The sequence below is a fragment of the Mustela lutreola genome, chromosome 16, assembly GCF_030435805.1.
Source record: "Mustela lutreola isolate mMusLut2 chromosome 16, mMusLut2.pri, whole genome shotgun sequence".
NCBI classification, from domain to species: domain Eukaryota; kingdom Metazoa; phylum Chordata; class Mammalia; order Carnivora; family Mustelidae; genus Mustela; species Mustela lutreola.
In genome coordinates, this window is record NC_081305.1 from 12,582,300 (window position 1) to 12,605,512 (window position 23,213).

Consider the following 23,213-nt stretch of genomic DNA (forward strand, 5'->3'; position numbering starts at 1 on the left):
CCTGTTACAACAGAGAAGAAGGTTCATGAAGCAGGCGAGGGTGGCGAGGGTGGCAGAGAAGAGGCCCCAGAAGGCTGTGGGCCAGCCACAGAGGGCTTTGGAAGGATTAGGATTTATGACGAATCTGTAGGCAGGGTTTTGAAGAGGGCTGTGTGACTGTGACCTGATTTACATTTTAAAATGGGCTCTCAGAGGAGTTTTTAACTCTAGTATGGCTCACATAAAGTGTTGTATTAGTTTCAGGTGTACAAAATCCTGATTCAACAGTTCTGCACATCACCCCATGCTCATCAGGACAAGCCCACTCCTTAATCCCCATCACCTATTTCCCCATCCCCACACCCACCTCCCCTCTGGTAACCATCTGTTTGTTCTCTAGAGCTCAGTCTGTTTTTTTGGTTTGCCTCTCTCTTTTTTTTTCTTTGCTCATCTATTTTGTTTTTCAAAGCCCACATATGAGTGAGCTCCTGTGGTATTTGTCTTCTCTGACTTATTTCACTCAGCATTATCCTCTCCGGCTGCATCGATGTCGTTGCAAATGGCAAGATTTCATTCTTTTCTACAGGTGAATAATATTCCATTGTACATATACACATCTTTTTTAAACCACTCACTTATCGATGGACACTTGGGCTGCTTCCATAATTTGGCTATTGTCAATAATGCTGCAATAAACGTAAGAGTGCTTGGATCCCTTTGAATTAGTGTTTTTATATTCTTTGGGAAAATACCTTGCAGTGAGATTGCTGGATCACAGCGTAGTTGTAATTTTAATTTTTTGAGGAACCTTCATACTGTTTACCACAGTGGTTGCACAAGTTTGCATTCCCACCAATAGCGCATGAGGGTTCCTTTTTCTCTACATCCTTGTCAACACTTGTTGTTTCTTGTGGTTTTGGTTGTAGCCATTCTGACAGGTGTAAACGGATAGCTTGTTGTAGTTTTGATTTGAATTTCCTTGATGATGACTGATGTCGATCATCTTTTCATGGGTCTGTTGGCCATCTGGATGTCTTCTTTGGAGAAATGACTGTTCCGGTCTTCTGCCCATTTTTTAAGTGGATTATTTGTTTATTGGGTTTTGATTTGTATAGGTTTTTTATATATTTTGGACACTAACCCTTTATTGTTATTTGCTATTTGCAAATATCTTCTCCTATTCTGCAGGTTGCCTTTTGGTTGTTGTTTTCTTTTTAAGATTTTATTGACAGATCACAAGCAGGCAGAGATGCAGGCAGAGGCGGGGGTGGGTGGGGAAGCAGGCTCCCTGCTGAGCAGAGAGCCCAATGCAGGGCTCAATCCCAGGACCCTGAGATCATGACCTGAGCTAAAGGCAGAGGCTTTAACCCACTGAGCCACCCAGGCACCCCTGCCTTTTAGTTTTGTTGACTGTGTCCTTTGTTGTGCAGTTTTTTATTTTGATATAGTCCCAATAGTTTATTTTTGCTTTTATTTCCCTTGCCTCAGGAGATACATCTAGAAAAATGTTGCTATGGCCAACGTCATAGACATTACTACCTGAGCTTTCTAGGATTTTTATAGGAAAATATTAAAGAAACTTATAGTACTTGGGCGCCTGGGTGGCTCAGCGGGTTAAGCCTCTGCCTTCAGCTCAGGTCATGATCTCAGGGTCCTAAAATCAAGGCCCACATTAGGCTCTCTGCTCAGTAGGGAGCCTGCTTCCTCCTCTCTCTCAGCCTGCCTCTCTGCCTACTTGTGATTTCTCCGTCGAATAAATAAATAAAATCTTAAAAAAAAAAACTAATAGTACCAAGAGTCGGGAGAGGATGTACCGTATTAAAAACACTTACACAGGGGCACCTGGGTGGTTCAGTGGGTTAATCCTCTGCCTTCGGCTCAGGTCATGATCTCAGGGTCCTGGGATGGAGCCCTGCATCTGGCTCTCTGCTCAGCAGGAAGCCTGCTTCCTCCTCTCTCTCTCTGCCTGCCTCTCTGCCTACTTGTGATCTCTGTCTGTCAAATAATTAAATAAATAAAATCTTTTAAAAAAATAAAAAATAAAAACACTCACACACCTCTTTTGGGACAATTAATGTAGAGTGGGACAATAAATGCAGTCGATACTGCATTACTCCTTAATGTAGCTGGTAGAAACAACAGTTCAAGATAATTTGGCATGAGTTAATAAAGACAGACATAATATATGCCATTGGTGTTTTATGTTTTTTAAAAGAAAAATTAAAAACCATCTTTCCCACAGAAAACATGGTGTGGGAACAGACTGTGATACTATAAGTTTCCCCCATCTGTCCCGGGCTAATTTATTTTATGACTTCATTTATGTGGACATCTTCAGAGATTAATCTTCCTCAGGTTTGGGTGGGAATGAATGGTTTCTCACTGAAAGGCTGAATATTTTGAATCACGAACAAATCCAGTGAGTTCAGCCTGCTTGTAATTTTAAGCAGATTTAAAGCTTAAGGTAAACCCTGACAACAGGTTAAGTATAGGGTCTCATTTCCCCCCATAAATCTCACCCCCACTTGGGACAATCTGCTTTTTTTTTTCCACTGGAGTTTAATTCATACATTAATTCATTCATTCAATGTAAAGTTTGATGAATTTTTAACTATGTGTACATTGGTGTAACCACCCATTTGGAAACACAGCATTTTGATCACCTCAGAGAGTTAAATCCCTTGTGCTCCTTTCAGTCAATACCCGGCAGTCCCCTGCTTTTCTGAGTTCTCTCACCATATGTTATATTTACTTGCTCTTGAAATTCATGTAAACACATACTATGTACTCTTGTGTATGTGGCTTCTTTTGCTCAGTGCAATGTTATGGAGACTCGTCCACACCTTACGTGTCTGTAGTCCGTTCTTTTCCACATTTGGACGTTTGAGTTACTTTCAATTTGGAGTTGTGATGCGTAAAACTGCCCTGAACTTCCTGTGTAAGTCTTTTTGTGGACACTTACTCTCTTTCTCTTGGGTAAATACCTGGGAGTGGAATTACCGGGTAGGTGTTCACTAAGCTTTACTAGAAATAAGCAAATAGTTTTCCCAAGCGGTTGGAGCATTTTACATTTCCACCAGTAATGTACAGGAGTTCCATTTGTTCCGTATCCTTGACAATTTCTTTTTTTTTTTTTTTTAAGATTTTATTTATTTATTTGACAGAGAGAGATCACAAGTAGGCAGAGAGGCAGGCAGAGAGAGAGAGGAGGAAGCAAGCTCCCTGCTGAGCAGAGAGCCCGATGCGGGACTCGATCCCAGGACCCTGAGATCATGACCTGAGCCGAAGGCAGCGGCTTAACCCACTGAGCCACCCAGGCGCCCCTCCTTGACAATTTCTATTTTTAAAATTTGAGGCCTTTCTGATAGGTGTGCAATCAACTCTAGTATTTCCACCACCAGGTACATAGGGACACGTGCATCAAGAGACACACGAGGGTGTTGAAGACACCACCGGGTAAGAGCTGAAAACTGCCAACAGGAAAAAATTACTGAATTCTAGTTTCAGACATCAGTAGGGATGAATGTGTCCAAAAAACTATTATGTTGAGCAAGAAGAGTAAGTCCTGGAGGAATGTCAGTAGTAGGAGTTCACTAAAAGAAAGTATGCAGAGCTAAGTATATGTCTCTATGCACAGAAGATAAAACAATGCAGAAAATCCAAGAAATGGTGTAAATTCAGGAAATTCCTCTGGAGGGACAGGAAGGTAGATACGATCAGGGAGGGGCCTACAGAGGCTTCAGAAGTACAGGGTAGTGCATTGCTCCTTAATCTAGCAGGTGGAAACAACAGTTCAAATTTTCATTCTTTAAATAGTATATATACGATGTAAGTTTTCCAGACTAGTTAAATCCATAAAGCAGACAGTGGATGCCTAGAGTGGGGAGTTGTGGGGAGACAGGGAGTAGACTGCTAATGGGTTGGGCATTACCTTCTAGGTGATGAAATATTCTCAAATTGTTTGTGGTGATGGTTGCATAACCATGTGAATGGACTAAAACCCACTGAACCGTACACTTGGAATGTGCGAACTGTATGTTATGTGAATGATAACTCAATGAAGGTGTTACCAAAGAAAAAGGAATGGGATAAAGTGGAATGGGGGAGTGAAGCTGGGAGATTGTTTATGTGCTAGTCGAGGGAAAAGTGAATGCTGCAGGAAAAAGAGAAGATAGTCAAGAAGCAAAATCCTTGGGGCACCTGGGTGGCTGTCGTTTAAGTGTTGGCCCTCGGCTCAGGTCATGATCCTGGGGTCCTGGGATGGAGCCCCACTCGGGGCTGTCAGCTCAGCGGGGAGTCTGCTTCGCCTCTCTTTCTCTCCCTCTATGTTCTCGCTCTCTCAAATAAATAAATAGAATCTTTAAAAAACAAAACAAAAAAAAAGCCTGGAGTAGTACGGAGCAATGGGAGCTGGTGCCTACACGGGGAGGGTCTACCTGAGAAACAGGGGGCAAATCAGAGTGTGGAGAGTGGCTGCATATCAGGAAAATGAGGGTCTCTTTATTGTTGGGGTTGGAGACTGACAGAGATCAGATGTGAAACAGTCCTCAAGAGACAAAGGAAGTCACAAGGGAAATTTGGTAGGTAGCAGAGCAATGCTGGGTCTTCTGACTGGTTTGTGGTCACAAATTTAGCAAATTTGGTGAGACCATTCAGCAATACGTGTCCCCTGAATGGCTGGCCGCGCTTGAGATGCTGAGGCTAACAGAGGAGCTGGCGACCATAATCCAAAAGGTCAGAGGCAGCAAGGGCCTTGAATAATGGATGGTCTCTCTCCCCTAGAGCCTTCTACCAATCAAGGATGCACGCTTGAACAAGCAATGGAAGCTAAAGGGGGCTTTCAGCTCAAAGAGGAGAGGAAGAGAAGGCATATGGCATCGAGTCCCAGAGGCTGCCCCAAAAGGAGAGTGGGGTGAGGGAGACTGGCTTTTGGAGGGTAAGGTGGTTTTCGAGCCTTTCTCCGGTCAGCTCCCAGGAGACAAACCATCGAATTAACCTAATGAAGCACAGGATAGCACAGCCTCAGCCCAGCGCAGCTGAACACAATCTTCTTGGCAGGCAGAGAAAAGAAATGTCAAAATAAGGCTCAGAGGATGGGGGGAAGGGGAGGCTTGAATCTGGAAGGGGTGGGGAGAATGGAAAAAAAAAAAAAGAAAAACAGCAAGATGCTGACTAAGTACCCTCTTTCCACCCACTGACACACAGCCTGAGGATGCGTCCCAGAGCCTCCATGTGAAGGCATCGAACCACAGATTACTCATACTGCAGAGTATGATGTTATAGGAGCTTCTGAGCATTTGGGGGCATAGCCTCTCACTTAGTATTCACAGAAATCCCAAGACTAACCGAACGAGGTCAGCCAGGCGGTAAGGGACAGAGCTTTAATGCCACTCCAGGTCTGATGGCTCCGACCAGTGCTCCTATCAGAAGCACCCACTGGCTACCGCAGACATTCTTTCCATTAACTGGGGTATGACAACTGAAGGGTTCTCTATGCCCCCAGATCCCTGCCAATCTAGCAACCCAGCAAACTGCCTGCCTCCTGGGTATGACAACCGCCTACCCTGGCAGAAGGTGAACTGGGGGGCCAGTCATTAGCTTGAGGAAGAGACCTGACAGTCCCGCCTTCTCACGCATCTCAACCCCAGCGAGGTTGATGTGCCCGAGAGCTGGGTGCCTCACCTCTGCATGTTCGGCTAAGTCACGTCACCTCATTGCAACATCCTGGCGCCAGCCCCTGGCACGCACCCATCGTAGTTCTCCCAGTGACTCAGGCCCTCCTGGCGCCCCAGTTACACACCCTCGGGCAGCCTCTGCCTCTCCAGGGCCTCCCTTCCTTGACTTCACCTCCACTCTGAGCCCTCAGCTCTGGGACTTCTGCGGCTCCTGCTCAGGGTTAGCAGTCAGGAAACCAGAGAACGAGAGCGAACACATTTCCTCAAGCCCGTGGTCATCACTCTGGCTAACTTCCAATTAGGTCCTAGAAAAATAACCCATCAGTCTTCACTATGAGAGGATCGATGTCATACCTAAGAGGTAGGCTCTCAGGAAAGGAATGCCAGTCGCTGGGGGTTGGGAGAGGCTGGGGGAGGGGGAGCACTGGGATGTGGGGCTCCTTCCGATCAACTACCTGCTCCACTGTGGCCAAGCTCTGCTCCACACTCAAGGGACCCCAGTGTCGTATGTTCTTGTGGGGGAAAAGTCCAGGAATTCACTATACTCATCCATACAGGAAGCAAACTCTAGAAAAATAATACTCTCTGACAAGCAAGGCAGACAAGGCTAGGCAGGAACAGTAGGGGGGAGAGAAAGAAAAGATGAGGCGAAGGACAGAAGTCATTTAAAGAACAGAACCTGCTGGTGACAACGGCCAGAGCCTTTCCTAGTTAACTTCCTAAGTCTCACTGACAGGTCTCTCCATGCTGCAGACCACTTATTTGCTTTTTACACAATATGGTAGGTTTTTGTTTTTGTTTTGTTTTGTTTTTTAAAGATGTTGCTTATTTAGGGCGCCTGGATAGCTCAATGGGTTAAGCCTCTGCCTTCGGCTCAGGTCGTGATCTCAAGGTCCTGGGATCAAGACCCACATCGGCCTCTCTGCTCGATGGGGAGCCTGCTTCCCCCTCTCTCTCTGCCTACTTGTGATTTCTCTGTCAAATAAATAATTAAAATCTTTGAGAGAGAGGGAGAGAGAGAGAGAGTGCAAGCACACAAGCAGGAGGAAGCAGGCTTCCTGCTAAGCCCTTCCTGATGCAGGGCTTGATTCCAGGACTCTGGGATCACAACCTGGGCCAAAGGCAGACCCTTAACTGACTAAGCCATTCAGGTAACTATAGGTTTTTTGTTTTTTTTTTTTAAACACATGAATGTATTCCACTATATTAATGCATCTTCTGTTATTACCTTACTTTGTGTTTTCTCTATTATTTCTTTAATTCTTTTTGCTTTCTCTGACTTCTGTTGGACTGACAAGCTATGCTATCCCTCATCCCACCATTCTTTTCCCTCCTGGCTTGGAAATTAAACACTTCTCTTTTTTTAGTGGTTATCTTACATTATTAGGATATATTCATTTTTTTAAAGAAGTGTGCAAGTTTTCAGCAGCGCTATTCCCTTGAACAAGGCAGCAACTGGATGTGATTTAACAATGAAATTCCCTACTTTATTCTAATCGTATTCTTCCCTGACAGTGTGGTCAACAATTTGTTTTCCTTTTTTTTTTCTTTAATTAAAAAACAAATCAGACCCTGAATTTTTGTGTTTTGCCATCTGTGGCAGGCACTGTTGATTGCCTATCAGTAGCTACTCCCCCACTTTTTTTCTTGCCAACAGAATCATGATTTTGCTCAGGCAACAAAGGAGCCAGTCCCAGGAGAGGAGGCAAGTCTGGTCCAAGCCAACCACAGTAAACCTACTCCCTTTTATCTGGAATTGGTCTAAGGATGGACCAGCTCGGGCCAATGAGGCATAAGGAGACATCTGCAGGGGTTTTCCTGGAAAGAGTCTTCTTCTCAAAAAAGGGACACATTCAAAAGCTTCCTACTGGCTAACATTTACTTGCCCTTTCTGTTTGGGATGTTATGGGGAAATTATATGATGCCTAGAGCTGCAACAGTCATCTCAAAACCATGAGAAGAGAGATCTCACACCCTGAGGATAGCAGAGCAGGAAGACAGAATGACCCAGGGTCCTTCTTGTCATTACTGGACCATTGCCCCAACCCTGGAATTCCCTACCTCCACAGTTCTCATTATAAACGAATTAAGGTTTATTTTTTGTTTGGTTGGTTTTAGAGTTCAAGTCACTGTAAGTCATTCTGTTACTTACAGCAGAAAGCACCCTGATGTACTGTCCGATAGTTATTTAAATTTATCAACATTATGTATCAATTTCTGTGCTCATGATGGTGCTAACAACCTGCTCTTTTCCCTGAGTTTACTTTTCTTCTTAATGAAGCATACCTTTAACAGATTGTTTAGCGAAGGTCTGAAGGTGATAAAACTGCTTTGGTATGTCCAGAAATACCTTTATTTCATCTCATTCTGGAATGATACTGGGTGGAGAGTTCTAGCTTCTCCAAGATAACCCTTTATCATCTTCTGGCATCTAGCATTGATGAGAGGTACATCAGTCTACGAGACCAGAGCTCTAACCCCTGAGCTACGGAGCCCCGCTGAGAGGTACATCAGTCTAATTGTCACTCCTCTGAGTCCTTGTTTTTTCTGGTTGCCTTTAATATTTTCTCTTTTTTCTTGCCTCCTGCTTTACTATATTACGCCCAGATACCTATTTATTATTTGGTATTCATGCTATCCCTTCAGTTCTGTAATTCTCAGCCCTTCTCTCTTCAAATATTAATTCTTTGCCATTTTCTTGACTCATATCTGGAAATCCTATTCGATGCAGGCTAAAGCCTATCAATCTGTCCTCCACGTCTATGCTGCCTTCTGGGGGGGCATCCTCAATGCCAGCTTCCAATTCATGGATTCTGTGTGTCCAGGCTAGCTACCGTTTCACACTATTTTTCAGGGCGCTTGAATTTTTAGTACTTTTCATACTGACACTTTCCTGTTTCTTTCCCTTTCACAACTTCACTTTTTCTTTCTTTTTTTTTTTTTTTTAAAAAGTAGGCTCCACACCCAATGTGGGACTTAAACTCTCAACCCCAAGATGAAGAGTCACACATTCTGCTGACTGAGGAAGCCAGGTGCCTTTCATAACTTTGCTTTCTTTTCTTTAATGGATTTCCTTTTTTTCCAATCTCTCTGAGGGTCCTTAACCTATTTATATTAAAGACATTTTCTAATTACTCTGTTGTTTTCATTTCTTCTGGGGTAAATTTTTCTTTGATTTTTATTGGTTCTTTTTTCTCGTTAGTTTTCCTTGCGTGCTTCTAAGATTTGGTGTACAAATTCACCTTCTCTCTTATATTTTTTTTTTTTAAAGATTTTATTTATTTATTTGACAGAGATCACAAGTAGGCAGAGAGGGAGGCAGAGAGAGAGAGAGGCTCCCTGCTGAGCAGAGAGTCAGATGCGGGACTCGATCCCAGGATGCTGAGATCATGACCTGAGCCGAAGGCAGCAGCGGTTCAACCCACTGAGCCACCCAGGCACCCTCTCTCTTATATTTTAATTAGCCTCCCCTCCTAGGGGTTTTCACCTTTGTCTCCGAGGTCCTCTGGCTCTCCCAGGCTAGAATCAAATTTTACCCCAGTGAGAGGTTCTTTCTCCCTAAATAAGCATCTTTACAATAAGTGGTAGCCCCGCCCGCTTCCCCAGCCCCTGGATTTGGACAGTGTACAGACCCTAATTCCATGCTTCGTAGAGAGAACTTTATAGCTCTTTACCCCAGATTTCCAGTGGCTTCTTCCTGCTTCCAGACTCAGAGACCAGCAGCTTCAGCCCCGCTCTCCTCTTTGTGTTCCTGCTACATTTCTCATTACAGGGATGTTTGTCATTTCATGTGTGGGGAAGGAGGGGGAGTGTATGACTATGTTTTTAGAATTTTATCTTTTTGTGTATGACTGCTATGTGTTTAGATATAAATTTACAGTGCCATCTTGACTGGATGAGTTGGATTAAACCATCTGTACCGAGGAACTGGGGATCCCTGCCAATACCAGTCTCCTGGGAAGGCATATCAAACCATCTCTAACGAGATTCACAGAACTCCAGCCAGCGCTCGGGAAGGAAGCAGACTGAGATAGCCTGGGGTGAGCTGATCAGGCGTCCCAATTAAAACTGCTCTCCCATCCCCACCCCATTTTCATCCCAGTCCCCCTTGGGGGTAGGGCCGCTGTGGGTAGACATTTAAATAGGATCTTTCAGATGTGGTCTGAGCAGGCCCTCCCAGGGGAAGGCCACCCCAGCCGTCAGCTTCTCTTCCACACCACTTGACCACTCTACACTCTTTTTTCTGGCCAGGGAAAAATGCACATTGGCTGTAAGGACACCCTTGATGAAAGGCCCATGTGACTCTGAGTTCCCAGCCGGCTTACCCCAGACCCAGCCCTCAGTTTCAATTACATCAGAAGAGCAGGGGATCGGGCGCCTGGATGGCTCAGTCCGAAGAGCAGGCAACTCTTGATCTCAGGGTCATGAGTTTGAGCCCCAAGATGGGTGTAGGCATTACTTAAATAAATAAATAAATGAACAAATAAACAAATGGAGGAGGAGTTGAAGGACAGGAGCAGGTTCAGGAGCCAAATTTTAGTCTAGGCTGTCACTAGGCAGCACACCACTTTTTCTTTTAAGGCCGAGGTTCTTGAACAGTCAGAGAATAATAGCAATCCTACCTTCACCCTCTTCTTCACTGAGGACCTCCTGTTTGCTCCTGCTGACCACCACTTTGACGCCTAAGTCACTGCAATCTACTTTCTTGACTTAGCTTATAATGCTTCCTGAAGTTTCTTTCTGTGGCCGCTTTTGCTTCTTTGCCCCATCCCCTTCCAAATCCAGCACTATCCTTCTACTCTGGATTTTCTTTTCTTTTTTTTTTTTTTTTTTTTTTTTTTTAAAGATTTTATTTATTTATTTGTCATAGAGAGAGAAGCGAGAGAAAGCACAGGCAGACAGAGTGGCAGGCAGAGGGAGAAGCAGGCTCCCCACCAAGCAAGGAGCCCGATGCGGGACTCGATCCCAGGACGCCGGGATCATGACCTGAGCCGAAGGCAGCTGCCCAACCAACTGAGCCACCCAGGCGTCCCTCTTTTTTTTTTTTTAAGATGTTATTTATTTGTCAGAGACAGAGCGTACACGTAAGCAGGAGGAGCAGCAGGCAGAGAAAGAAGCAGGCTCCCCGCTGAGCAAGGAGCCCGATGTGGGACTCAGTCCCAGAACCCTGGGATCATGACCTGAGCTGAAGGCAGATTCTTAACTGACCAAGCCACCCAGGTGCCCCACACTCTGAGTTTTAGACTTACATTCTCAACAGCCTCTTTAGCATGCCCATATGGCACTTCAGACTTCACAAGCTCATCGTGCTCCCACATCCAAACGCAGAGGAGATGGGGTGCCCATAAGGGCCAAGGTCAGGCTCTTTAGCATAGCATTCAAAGACCCCCCAAACCAGGCCGCGTGCTAAGCTTCATCTCTCACTGTACCCTACTCTTGAGGGGTTATGAACTAGTTTGGACCACAGGCCAAATCTGGGCCATATTTATTAAGATCTTGTACAGAGCCTAAAAAAAGACATGCACATGTCCATCTCCTTCACTCAAAATATCAACTCTGGTTGTGCAGAGACCATGTTATTTAACTCATCATTTCTGTATCACTGTGGGACCTAGCACTGGCCTACATATAACAGGCATTAAAACAAAACAAAACAAAACAAAAAAACCACTTGTCCAGCTGAGTATCATCTCCATATATAACCCCAGGATTGTAAGAATCAGGGGAAGTCATGGTAATGAAGAAATGCTTTGAAATCATTTTATAAATCATTATATAAGGATGCAGATGGAAGTGATAATTATATTCTGCCTCCACTCTTCCAGTCCTGACATTCCAGAAGCGCAAGCTTTCTCCCATTTCTTGTGGACTACCAAGAAACATGTGGCCTCAGGTACAAAACAGATTTAACAAGTCAGAGGCAACGGGAAATGTGTGTGTGTAAATAGTCCAAGTACCCCGCTCTTCAATTTCTGTCAGCAGAGACACACCAGGGCTGCTAAAATGGAACTCCCTCGGGGCGCCTGGGGGGCTCAGATGGTTAAGCGCCTGCTCGGGTCATGATCTCCAGGTCCTAGGATCAAGCCCCATGTGAGCTCCCAGCTCGGCAGGGAATCTGTTTCTTCCTTTCCCTCTGCCTCTCTCCCGGTCTGTGCTCTGTCCCTCTCTCTTAAACGAACAAATGAAATCTTAAAAATAAATAAATAAATAAAAGAACTCTCTCCAGTCATTCCCCTAGGCACTACAGGCTACTGGTTGTAGTTCTTTCCAGGCAGGTCTTGGGAGAGCTCCCATCTGTTCACCCCAGCTCAAATCCCCTTTCCAGTCAAGCCTCCCAGAAGAAAGCGCCCAGGAAATCATGGGCTCACATTCTGGCATCACCACGTGTCAGCTACTGACCATTTAATCTCTCCGATCTGTGTCCTTATCTGTAGAATGGGAATATCACCCATCTCTGTAAGGGTTTCTGTAAGGATGAAAGGCACAAAGCTTCTAGATCAATGCTTGTGTGCCTGGGTTGGGTCTGTTTAGGGTTACGGTTCTGTCAGCCCCAGTTTGGGCAGCTCTTCTGGGCTGGACCCTATAACCCTGGCCAGGCATCATGAGGACAGCCCCCACTGCACAGCCCCGGCTCAAATTCCTCAGCACCCCCACCCCAACTGCAGCCCCTCGCAGGCCAGCACCACCAGGGTCTTGCTTGAGAACTTTCTTCCCTGGCTAACCACAGGAAACTGCCCCTTCTCCTCACCTTGGCAGGCAGCAGCTTCCAGGGAAGTGGGGTGGACATGCAGACCTGAGGTCTCATAGTCAGCTCTGCCCTGGCTGACCCTCACCCCAGGCTGTGCAGAGAGGAGTGCTCTGTCTATCCTGTCCATCCCAGAGCTTATGTGTCACCGAGTCTGTCACATCCTTCCTGACTGCTACCTCATTAGAGCATACAGAACACAGGCCTGCCCTGAGCTGGTCTTAAACAGCTCCCTGAGGCCCAGCCATAGCTGTCTATGGGCTCTCTAGCCACAATGGGGAGCAAGATTCTAGAAAAGACAAAGTTAATAAGGAGTTTCTCCATAGGCCTGAAAAACCTCAGACATTAAGAGAGGCAGGAGACAGGTAGAAGACCCTGAAGGCAGGAGATGAGAAAATAAATCTAAGTTTCTCTGGGAACTTTTGGAAGAAGCAGGAGTGGGATGAAGGAATGTGGCCTAGGGCAAGCCAGACAGGAGTCTGGAAAGGTGGGAGCTTAGATCTTACTGCCAAACTCTGCCTCCCTGGGATAATTACACTTGACCGTACCACCTCGCAGGGAGAGGGGACTAGAATGTCTATAGTGTGCTCTGATTTTCTTTAGAGATAACGTTCACAGTGCCCAGTGGCTTGGCGATTCATCACTGTTTACGGTTCAGATCTCAGTCACACCACAGATGTGGAACTAAAGAGCCCCAGAAACGCTGCTGGGGCTTCCTTCTCCTCCTGCACTTGTCTGGATGTCTGGGGTATGCCTTGAATCTCAAGAGAAAAGCAGAGGATGCGTTTGTTCAACAAATATTTATCACCACCAAGAAGTGGCAGAACGGGAAGGACCCCGGTCCTCTCCCTCTAAGGATGGCTGCATCACCGCCCCTTAGCAAAACCCTTCTTTCTACAGCCTGTGGCAGTTCATCTGTTTTGAGGACTCCCTCAGCCCCTCCAGCCTGCCCGCCACCCCGGGCTCCTTCATTCTTCCAGCCAGGCTTCCTCTAGGAGAGCTGCCCTACCAAGGATATGCCATGGGGCAGATGACCTCAGGGACCAGCATTCCAAGTCGCGACTGTAGATCCTGCCCCCTAAAGAGGTGTGATCTAGTGATGTGTTTCCATGGCCTATCCACGGAGACACATGGATTGGGGGGGCACATATGAGAGCAGTACCCACCAGCCAGAGTACTGGTGGAGGACAGAGACGAAGGCTTGGAGACGGAAGAGATGAGTCAAGTCTCACCTTACAGGCCGCTTTAGTGAAAAGGACCACGGTCTGCATCAAACTCACTCTTACCAAAGGGAGCCCTCCTTGCTCTTCTAGGAAACACGGATTAATCCAATCCTCTTCAACAATGACTCCCTGCAAACACACATATTCCCTCTACCCTGTGCGGAGGGGAGGAGGTCTAGAGAAGGTTTAGAAGACAGCCTTCTTGCACTGCTCCCCTCACCAAGAGGAGTGAAAGGGAAGAGTAGTGGTGGTTTTTCCAAGGTAATTTTCAACCCTCTTTGGCACCCATGTGGCAGGGAATCAGCCAGTGAAAACATGACCCACCATACCCAAACAGCTTTCTAGAACAATTCTAGGCAGGAACTAGCAAACTGAGACTCCAGGGGCTGGGGGCAAAGGGCAAATGCCCTCCTAAAGGAGTGTGAGTCATACAAAATGGTGGAGAGGAACAGGGCCTTCCTTCCCTAAATTCCAACCAGCACTCTTTCTCCCAGTCCTTGGAGAGCAAAACCAGAATTTCTGACACATTTTCTGGACACTTCTGCCCTCACTTTGGGAAAGGGAACAGGACTGGTGCTTCTGTTTTCTGCCATTGTTCTTTCTTGCCCCTTTCCAAGCCTGGACCACGGCAGGGGTCTCTGGACGGAGTTCTCCCTCCCCGCCACTTGTGCGCACATGAAGGCTGGCCACCTGCAAGAAGGCTGATGCCTAACTAGACCCCAGCATGGGGATGATGAAGAAGGGATGAGCTAGGGCACCTTCAAGTCTTGCCAATGCACATCTAGGGAGGAGAGAAGCTATTCTTCCAGAAGCTTTCAAGGCCACAGTCACTCAAAATTCCAGCTAGGCCTTAGCCCAGGCTGAGTTATAGGACTTTAAACCTTAGGATCTATGCCCACATCCTCTGTGAGAGGATAGGGGACGGAATGCCAGAGAAGAGGTCCTAACCCAGCTGCCAGTACCGTGAATCCATAAGAAAGAGGTCTAGGAGGCAAGGTGACTGCCTGCTTCACTGGCAAGAAAGGCTGCAGGACAGGTCGGTGCAGTCCTTGCATATGCACAACCCAACAGGATTCCAGGCCCTCGGGAAAGCAGACAGAAGACACCAGTTCTTTCTGGGTGGCATAATGGGACAGGCTTAGCCTAAAGCTCCAATGCAGAGAACAAGCTGTGACCTTAAGAATGCTGACAGAGGGCGCGTGGGTGGTTCAGTGGGTTAAGCCTCTGCCTTTGGCTCAGATCATGATCCCACAGTCCTGGGATCGAGCCCCACATTGGGCTCTCTGCTTGGTGGGGAGCCTGCTTCCTCCTCTCTCTCTCTGTCTGCCTCTCTGCCTACTTGTGATCTCTGTCAAATAAATAAATAAAATCTTAAGAAAAAAAAAAAAAGAATGCTGATGGAGCTTTTGGGACATGTCGGTCCAGAAGTGACACTCTCTCAGAGTGTACCAGCTCTGGTTCCAGAATTCTCCTTTCTCCCAGCCCAGGAGCTGAAGTTGGGAGCAGCACACTCACTTGGCGAGGGCTAGTAGTACGCATGAAGGTCCAGGTGAGAGAGGGGCTCTCTATCATCAGCCCCAGTAATGTGCCATCCCTCTTCCACTGGGCTGATATGATCCGTGGCTTACCTTTTCAGTGCTCATGGCCTAGCTGAGCCCCCACCGGGGGGTAATGTCTGCCAGGGCCTCTGGGACTGGGCAGTATCATGAAGGGAACAGTCTGGGCTGCAGGCATGAGGCCTACTCTGCACAGGGCAAATTTCTCTAACGGGCTCCACCCGTAGCAGGGTGGCGACAGCAGGCTGTAACCGATGGCAGCCTCCCTTTTTCTAACCATCCTGCCCCCACATTTCCTTGTGAGGTGGTGGTTCTTTTGATTTTTTGTGTCTTCATTTGAACATTTGGTATGAAATGGGAGCATTGTGTATGCGGGCAGGCAGCAGTCTGGAGTGTGGAGACCTGGCTCCTGGGCGCCACTCACGTGCCAAGCAGGACACAGACCCGTGCTGAAGGCTGGAAACTCAGCTTTGTGGCCAGGCTCTTATCTACTTCCTTCATCAAGACCAGAGGACTTTGGGGGGTGTTTTTCTTTGTTTTGTTTTGTTTTTAAACACAGACAATCTTTTCCCCAATCTACCCCCAAAACTCCCATGGAATGGGCCCTCTTCTTATCAGCCTCTATTCTTGTAGCTCCCTGGGAGAAAGGAACCAGGTGGAGACACTTGTACAGTTCTGGACAGGATGTGATGTTGAGAACCACTGGCCTCCGATGACAGCTGTGAGCTAAAGCTGGGGCATGAGCACTGTGTCAGGGGACGGGTCCTGTTACAAGGTTTACTTAGAATAAGACAGAACTCCTATAAGGTATAGTTATGTAGGAACCTGGTCCCCTGGGACCCAGGACCAGAGCCAGTGAGCCCTGGGTAGAGAGGAGGGTGGGCCAGGCGCTTGATCAGGAGGTAGTCCAACTTTCTTGGAGAGGATCATGGTAGTACAGGTTCTGGGGTTTGTCTTAGACAAGGAGACAGGTCAGCGCTAGGAGGCCAGAGGCTCTGGCAGAAGGGCACGCAGAGGGCGCTGGCCAGGAGGCAGGGATCTCCAGCAGTGGAGTACTCTGAGAACGCTGAAAACAAACCTGTCGACTGCACTTTATGTGCCAGGCTGCTTTTATTCTCTATCTTTACCTTTGTTTTGTTCTTCCTTTATATTTAGTAATGTTGTTTGGAAAGGTCAGTCTATGGCAGCTACGCTAATGGAAACCCAAAGAAGGTGTTTGCAGCCATGCTTGGACAAGAGATTAAAGGGAAATGATATCTTCACTCTCCCCTGGGAGTGGAGGTAGTGAGAAGCGGAGTAAAAGGACAGACGAGCCCAGAATCAGGCCCCTTGCTTGGTGGCTGTGTCCACTGGATGTTACCTTTCCAACAGAGACCTTGGAAGTTCCAGTTAGACGCTCCGAGTCCATGCTCAGCCTGGTGCCTTTAGTACCCGAACCCCCCACTTCTCCCCGTGTTCCTCCAGGCGGTACAGAGCAAGTGACCAACTGGAGAGCCCAGCTCTGAGTCATGCCCAACACTTGCTTTCATTTCTCCCTTGCTTTAGCTGAGCAATCTTCCTCTTTAGAGAGGAGCTGATGATACGCTGTGACTGACTCAAGCAGGGCTCCTGAGATCAAGACCATTCTCGAGGTTGCCGGGTAATGTACTTTACTGCCTCTGCAAAGTGGTGGTAATATCAATGTCAGCTGTTACGAGAAGGGGCAACGGGAGCCTTCTCCTTGTGCTGCCTCTGACCCTCCCTCCTAGGTGAGGGGAGTCAGGCACGAGGGAGCAAGAAGCCCTCTGCAGTCCTATTCTCAAGAAATGACTCATCCCCCTGGATCTGGCTAAGATGATATCCATCATGACACGCATTACTTTGTTAACTTTGGGGGGATGTGGAAGGGAGGAATACACAGACCAGGGACTATTCCAATGGTCCCCAGGGAGCAGCCTCTACTGTGTGGCTTACTATGTCTTTTGTGGTTACTAAGGGCTGTGCTTGTTTGGGACTAGGGCTATGCAGGGGTGATCTGGGGGCTATGAAAGGAGGGGCCCAGGGCCTGCTTTCAAGCCTTTTGCCTTCCCTGGTGAGACTGGGGCATCTTCACCCCAACACGTGCCTATGAGTTAACATTTTATATAGTGAACTCTGGACTAAACCCAGAGTACCTCAATTCCAGAACTGGTTCTGCTGTTCGACATTTGTGTCTTTGGGTAGATCGTAATTCTCAGGGCCCCTGTCCTCCATCTGTAAAATGAGCTTGATAATGCCTGCCCCACTTGCCTCTTAAAGTCCCTGCCAAGATGAAATAAGCGATGACTGTAAGATGCACTATGGACCCGAGGCGGCACGGAGTTTCAGCCTCACAGAGAACAGAGAGAGGCAGGGACAAGAGCAGACACTGTGGCTCAGCCAAGGGAACACGGAGGTCTGAGCCGGGCTGCGTGAGCACTTAGAACACGGTCCCAGACAGAAAGACGCAGACCAGGGGGCCTCTAGGAGATGAGCAGGAGGGGCAAACAGAGCACACGGCCAGCGTGGGCTAGCAGACAGTTTGGGAGAGAAGAACTGACTGGCTGTGAGCAACTATCTGAAGGGCAGGAGGAAAGATGTATGAGAAGATGGTCAGAACGAAACAGGAATTCTGTCCCAAACTCAGAAGACCCCACCTCACTCCCTTAGCACTGAAGACTTGGTGAGAATTGCCCTCAAGCTCCTAGGACTTCCAGCATTTTGTTAATCTACATTCACACTTTCAAATACCCCAAAGCCCTTCCTGGCGACAGCCTCTCCTTCCTGGATCAGAGGCCACCCAAGGCAAGTGGCCAGACTGTGTCAGACTGAACTTGAACCTGAAGCCTCTTTCTAAGTCAGAGACTCGAAGCCCAGAGTTCTTTCTACAATACCTCATTCCTGGCTCTGCCAAGCTGGGTCTAATCTCTGTTCCCTCACAAACTGGAGGCAATGTGAAAGGAAGTCAAAATTGTGCTATTTGTCTATCTGTACCTAAAACTGGCACCACTGTCTTCCAAAGGAGAAGACAGAGGCGCACAATTTTCCCCAATAGGAAATAACCCAACCTAATCCAGAAAGCACAACAGTCTTAGAGCTACATCCTTACCCAGGATCCACCAGGAAACAATATGGAGGAGAGTGACCCTTGGGGAAGGACAAACAAAGCTAGCACCGGGGTAGAAGCCCATCAGAGTTGGGACAATGCTGCTTCTGTTTACTGAGACCAGTTTGAAGCCACAGTGAGTGTCTCCCCCATGTCAGACAGACCCCTGCATAACATTATACACAATGCAGATGGCCCTGGGCCACCAGGAAGAAGGGAGCCTTTGCCAGAATCTGCCTGTCAGTTCTTTGACCTGTAGCCCAAGGGATGAATCAGTCCTTGTGGATGGGCAGCTAACAGGGCTAGACATCACCTAAAAACAAAAACAAAAACAAAAACAAAAACAAACCCACTTCACACTGGAAGTGTGAACCCTGCCCACACCAGATGACCTGGGTTCTCTTTTCAGTGCTTCTACCTTCTGATTAGAGGACAGTGGGCAAATTTCTCAACTCTTACTTCCTGATCTGTAAATGGAATGACTCAATGATTCTAAGTTCCATTCTACACTTCAGCAGTTAGCTTGTAACAAGGTCAATTAAGAAATGGTAATAAATTCTTATCAATTGTCTACAGTGGTGTTTCTGGCATGTAAGTCAGGCCACAGAACTACTGCAAGATCTCCCTGAGTCCAAGTGCACACCTTGCACTGCCTGCTGCCTATTTTCTTTTGGGGGGCAACCTCTCTTCAAATTCCCTTTCTGTGCCGTGTCACCCAGGCCTGGCCAACCAGAACATCAAATGCACTCTGTCACAGTACTAGGTGCAGCGTTGGGTCCTGCTGGTAGGCCACCGGGGACTACCATGTGGGAAGTGAGAGTGGCATCACCACGGAGAAGGGCAGAGTGTGATGGCTGTGGTCGGAGTCCCCCATCTTCCTGGCCTGTAGCCAGCCATACACTCAGGTATGAGTCAACAGATTCCCCTTTACCCAGGGGCTCTTCAAGCTGAATTTTTAGCTTTTGTAATGGAGTAAGTCCAATGGATAGAATCTTGCACACATGTACTGTCAGCTTCCATTTCATTTAAAAGAATTTATAAAAAGCCACAACAAACTGAAGGTTGCTGGGGTGGAGGGGGATGGGGTAGCTGGGGGACGGGCATTAAGGAGGGCACTTGAGGCAAAGAGCACTGGGTGTTCTAGGTGACTGATGAATCACTAAATTCTACTGCTGAGACTAATAATACAGTATGTTCACTAAGCTGAATTTCAATTAAAAAAATTTTTAGGGGGGAGCCTGGGTGGCTCAGTGGGTTAAAGCCTCTGCCTTTAGCTCGGGTCCTGATCCTGGGGTCCTGGGATCGAACCCCGCATCAGGCTCTCTGCTCAGTGGGGAGACTGCTTCCTCCTCTCTCTCTGCCTACTTGTGATCTCTGCCTGTCAAATAAATAAATAAAAATTAAAAAAAAAATTTTTAGGGGTGCCTGGGTGGCTCGGTTGGTTGAGTAACTGCCTTTGGCTCAGGTAATGATCCCGGAGTCCCAGGATCTCGTCCCGCATCAGGCTCCCAGCTCCTCAGGGAGTCTGCTTCTCCCTCTGACCCTCTCCCCTCTCATGCTCTCTCTCACGGTCTCTCTCTCAAATAAATAAATAAAATCTTCAAAACATTTTTTTTAAAGCCACTTACTGTATAACTTGCCATCCGACACAGAACGACTACCCTGAACCTGTCCACCATATCTCATCCCTGAGAGGTCAAACGAGCTCAGTGGCCACACAAACAGAAGTGGTGCTGGGATTCCCAGCAGTGGCTCAGTTCTGGCCAGGACCCAAGTCCTTCTCCAGCAAGGGACACTGCCCAGGTTTGCAGACGGTGAGGGAGGCTCTGACATGCATAGTCTTCCTGGGTGGCCTGGGGTCAGCACTGTCCACTGCCAGAGCCCCTCAACCACAGGGATGACTCAGCAGAGGAGGGTATTGTCTCTTTTGCTTTTCCATTCATTGCTGGGTGCCACCCCTTGATGACACACCTTAGAGGACCCAAAAGTACCTCAGAACTCAACCTGCCCCAAGCCAAACTCATGCATGCTCTAAGTCCCAAACCTGGTCCTCTTTCTGTATTCCTATTTGTATTCCTATATTCCTTTCTGTATTCCTATCCCTAGGGAAAGGGACATTATCCATCCAACCCTGACACCTGAAGGCCATCTATGCCCCCTCCTTCCTCTAATACCTCTCAGGCAACCTAGTACCAAGTCCACCTAATTTTTACCACCCAGATCTCTCATCTTTCTACTTTTCTCTGTGTCTATCATTATCACACTATCCAAGGATCTGTCATCTTTCACCTACATTAGTCCCCTCATGACTGAAGCCCCAGAGACCTACTAGAGACCTTTCCAATGCACTCTCAACAGATAGGCCAAAGTGATCTTTGCAAATGCAAATTGTATCAGATCCCATCAGACCGTACACCCCCCCCCCCATCTCTGAACCCTCCCAGCAAAATGGCCAGACCTCCTAATGCTCTGGGACAAAGGAAGGACTCCCCAAATGCCTTCTGGCCCCAGACCTGGCTGAGAGGTAGCAAGTAATCCTGAGACCAAAATGGACCAGGTAGGTCTGGAAGTCACAGCTTAGCCCAGAGCCCTGATCCCAATCTGGGGTGGCTTCCCACCCTGGTCAGGCTCAGAACTGGCATGGTCTTGCTAGGACTGACCCCTCCCTCAGTGCAGGCCTCATCTGACCACAGATGGGACTAGGATCCCGCTGCCAGGCAGGGGAAACCCAGCTGGGCCAAAGCCAGAGACTGTGTATTTCAGGAAGGAGAGGAGGAATTAGACCAAGAGCAGCGCCACAATAGACTGTCAGTATCTGTGGGGCCGGCTGAGAGAAGGCAGCTGTCGGGAGTATAAAACTCAAGAAGTCTATCTCTTCTCTCTTATCAGACTGACCCTTGGCAGCCTCACAGCCAGTGGAGAACAAACAGTCATTAACAATTCCTCCCACACTTCCAGCATGCACAATCCTTCCGTGACCAGCACAGTCCTGCAAGAAAGCCTGTGCCTTCCTACACCAGAGTGGGTTTTGGGGCCCATTTCTCAGCCAGACCCCTCCATCCTGCCCCTTTTTCTTTGGCAACCATCCAACATACCTTATGCTCTGTCCAAATCAGTCTCCCCAAGGTCCCTAGTCATGCCCTGCCCTTTCAGATCAGGCCTTTCCTCCTGGTGAGTGTGGCCTTTTCCTCACCAACCTCCTCTCTCTACTATGAAGTCCTCCCCCACCCACGTCCAGGTGTGTTCTCAACTCCTGGGAAACTTGCCCTAAATTCCTGCCACTGATATGCCCCTTCCTGTGATCAGCCTGTAATCTCATCTCCCACCCTGGCTTTGGGAAAAAAAGAAACCTGGCTAGAGCAGAGCCCAGGGCATAAGCAGGGGGAGGGAGCTGGGAACAGAAACAGGAACCTTATAAACAGTCACCCTGGGACCTAACTGGTGGCCAGCATAGGAAGGGAGGAATGTGATGAGAGACCAGATGGTTTTTTCTGCCAGAACTCAGTACAGAATCAGAGCAAAGATTAGGAGGAGGTAAGCATGAGGCCAATGGGAGGCTGGGGGACAGATCTCCCAGCTACAAGAGCCCAATGTCTCCAGAGACACCAGAGGAGGCTGGCTGCTGTTTAATCATCTAAGCAGGTTAGAAGAAAGGTCAAATTGATTCCCATAAATGCCACATAGTGGCATCCTGGGTCCACAGCACCACTGTCTCATTCAGGATATAGTGTTTTTCTGTTGGGTCTACCAGATGGCTTAAGAGCAAGTCCCTGAAAAGGTCTTCCAACTCTGTATTCCTGGAGCAGGACTCTGAGGCCTAGAGAGAGGCAGGGACTCAGCCTCAGTCACACAGCATCAAAGCCCTGTGGATAGCTAAGGCAGCAAGGGCCATGTATGCACACAGTCGGACTGGGCCCTGGGCTGTGAAAATCAGTGAGAGGGCCCCCCCACCAAATAAATTGCTTCCCTTTTAGAAAAGTCGAAGAGCCTTGCCCTGAGACCCTGGAGTCCAGAGCCAGCCCAGGCCTCCACCTTGGCCTCACAGGCTGCTAACGCAGGGCCTACTGGCTGCAACCTGTTCTGCACAGCGTAAAGGGGAGGGTAGGCCCACAGATCCCAGATGAGTAGGATTACTATTACTACTACTATTCCTAAGATAGATGGCTCGGGTGGAAGAAGACGCCCTTCAAAATACCTCACCCAGGGGCGCCTGGGTAGCCCAGTGGGTTAAGTCTCTGCCTTCAGCTCAGGTCATGATCTCAAGGACCTGGGATGGAGCACCATGTCGGGCTCTCTGCTCAGCGGGGAGCCTGCTTCCTCCTTTCTCTCTCTCTCTCTCTGCCTACCTGTCTGCCTACTTCTGATCTCTCTCACTCTGTCCAATAAATAAATAAATCTTTAAAAAAAAAAACCTCCCCCAGATGTGAAGGGATGTGAGGAATCTTCTTGTTATGCAGAGGAAATGCCACTTGAGAGATTAAAACTCCCATTCATCTTATAAGTTTGCCCACTGCTGCTTTAGGGTCAAGCGTGAATTACTCCTCAGGCACTGAGAAAATTCTTTCATCAAACAGCTGCCACTCTAGCCCTTGGCTGAACCTTCTTGATGTAAACTGTTTACTCCCCATTTCACAGCGTCTTCCCGTCTAAGGAAGACGGGGCCTCCACTCTGCTGGAAGAGCCTGCACAGGGCCCCCATCCCTCTCCTCACCCCCTTCATTCTCTCCTGGGGTACCTAGGGTCTCTCCCTAAGTGATGCCAGAGGCCCCTGGAAGCCATAGGCTGAAGACACAGGTGTGGGTCTGGGGACACACCAAGCCCTTTGGGACAGAACATAACAGAGAAAAGGCCACCCCTGGAAACTCCCTCATAGCCTGGCAGCCCCAGACTCACACGGCTCCCTAGAGAACTCAAGCAAGAGAGGAACCAGGA

General features: G+C 47.9%; 1 long non-coding RNA gene across 1 annotated transcript in view; it reads right to left on the minus strand.

Moving 5' to 3' along the window:
* LOC131818089 (uncharacterized) overlaps positions 1-23,213 on the minus strand; it is a 32,814-nt gene that overhangs the window by 2,639 nt on the left and 6,962 nt on the right. The window lies entirely within an intron of this gene.